Genomic DNA, 2500 nt, shown 5'->3' with positions numbered 1-2500 from the left:
CTGAAGTCCACAACCATCTCAACTGTCCTTAGAGCATTTAGCTCTAAGTTGTTCTGGCTACACCAGGTCACCAGGTTGTCAGCTTCCCACCTATAGTCAGACTCATCCCCACCAGAGATCAGCCCAATGAGGGTGGTGTCGTCCGACAAACTTCAAGAGTTTGACGGACAGATGATTGGAGGCACAGCTGTTGGTATACAGGGAGAAGAGCAGTGGGCAAAGGACGCAGCCCTGAGGAGTTCCCGTGCTGATGGACCTGGAGTCAGAGACTTCTGTTCCCGGCTTAACGCACTGCTTCCTGTCAGAGAGGAAGTCTGTGATCCACCTGCAGGTGGAGTAGGGCACGTTCAGCTGGAAGAGCTTGTCCTGAAGCAGGGCAGGGATGATGGTGTTGAAGGCAGAGCTGAAGTCCACAAACAGGATCCTGGCGTAGGATGCTGGGGCGTCCACATGCTGTAGGGTGAAGTGGAGGGCCATGTTAACTGCGTCGTCCACAGACCTGTTGGCTCTGTAGGCAAACTGAAGGGGGTCCAGGAGAGGGTCTGTGATGGCTTTGAGGTGTGCCAGGAGCAGGCGCTCAAAAGACTTCATTACCACAGATGTAAGGGCGACCGGTCTGTAATCATTTAGTCCTGTTGGCCTTAGCTTTTTGGGCACAGCGATGATGGTGGAGGACTTGAGACAGGCTGGTACATGGCATGTCTCCAGGGAGGTGTTAAAGATGTTGGTGAACACCGGAGACAGCTGGTCAGCGCAGTGCCTGAGGGTGGCTGGAGAGACAGAGTCCGGCCCGGCTGCTTTGCGTGGATTCTGCCTCTTGAAAAGCCCATTAACTTCTCCCTCCTGAAAGGAGAGAGTCGTTTCTGTAGTATGGGTGGGGGATGGGGCCTCTTGGGTGGGAAGGGGTGGTTCAGGACAGTCCAATTGTCTTTCAAATCTACGGTAGAACTCGTTCAGGTCGTTGGCTAGGCGGGAGTCGTTAGTGGTGTGGGGCGCTCTGGGTTTGTAGTTGGTGATGTGCCTGAGCCCTTTGGCAGACAGAAGCAGCGTCGTTAGTAGAGAACTGGTGTTTTAGTGTCTCTGAGTACAGTCGTTTAGCCTCTCTCACCGCTTTGCTAAACCTGTTCTTCGACTCCTTGAATCTGTATCTATCCCCACTCCTAAACGCTTCCTCCTTCTCCAACCTCAACCTTTTGAGCTTTGCTGAGAACCAGGGCTTGTTGTTGTTAAAGTTCACCCTGGTACGTGTTGGGATACAGCAGTCCTCACAGAAGCTGATGTACACAGCCTCTGTGAGTTCATCCAGACTATTGGTAGCAGTCGTGAACATATCCCAGTCAGTACAGTCTAAGCACGCCCGCAAATCTTCCACAGCCTCACTGGTCCACTGTTTAGATGTCCTCACAGCAGGTTTACAGAGTTTTAGTTGCTGCCTGTATGCACGAATCAGGTGGACCAAGGGAGTTCTGTGCGAGCCGAACAGCCCCGTGACCCACAAGAGAAACATCCCCGCCAAATTCGAGCGTTTGACGGGGTCTATCCGTGAAAAAATATTCACGTTTTTGAGTGCACATGCATTTCTGCTGCAAATGCCTCTGGAAGTTTCATGCCGTTCGTATGCCAATTGTGGCAACACGAAAATGACCCGTTTTCCCATTCCGAGGGATTTCTGTGCGACCCTAACAGCCCCGTGAGCCACAAGAGACACATCCCCGCCAATTTCTAGCGTTTCACGGGGTCTATCCGTGAAAAATATAGACGTTTTTGAGTGCACATGCATTTCTGCTGCAGATGCCTCTGGAAGTTTCATGCCGTTCGTACGCAATGTGGCAACACGAAAATGACCCCTTTTCCCATTCCGAGGGATTTCTGTGCGACCCTAACTAACAGCGCCCGTGAGCCACAAGAGAGACATCCCCGCCAATTTATAGCGTTTCACGGGGTCTATCCGTGAAAAATATAGACGTTTTTGAGTGCACATGCATTCCTGCTGCAAATGCCTCTGGAAGTTTCATGCCGTTCCTATGCAATGTGGCCACACAAAAATGACCCGTTTTCCCATTCCGAGGCATTTCTGTGCGACCCTAACAGCCCCGTGAGCCACAAGAGAGACATCCCCGCCAACTTCTAGCGTTTGACGGGGTCTATGCGTGAAAAATATTAAAATTTTTGAGTGCACGTGCCTTTCTGCTGCAAATGCCTCTGGAAGTTTCATGGCGTTCCTATGCAATGTGGCAACACGAAAATGACCCCTTTTCCCATTCCGAGGGAGTTCTGTGCCACCCTAACAGCCCCGTGAGCCACAAGAGACACATCCCCGCCAATTTCTAGCGTTTCACGGGGTCTATCCGTGAAAGATATAGAAGTTTTTGAGTGCACATGCATTCCTGCTGCAAATGCCTCTGGAAGTTTCATGCCGTTCGTACGCAATGTGGCAACACGAAAATGACCCGTTTTCCCATTCCCAGGGATTTCTGTGCGACCCGAACAGCCCCGTGAG

Source organism: Petromyzon marinus, unplaced genomic scaffold, assembly GCF_048934315.1.
Source record: "Petromyzon marinus isolate PM22_M1 ecotype Great Lakes invasive population unplaced genomic scaffold, UKy_Petmar_22M1.pri1.0 PM_G_Scaffold_66, whole genome shotgun sequence".
NCBI classification, from domain to species: Eukaryota; Metazoa; Chordata; class Hyperoartia; order Petromyzontiformes; family Petromyzontidae; genus Petromyzon; species Petromyzon marinus.
This window is presented reverse-complemented; position numbering follows the sequence as displayed.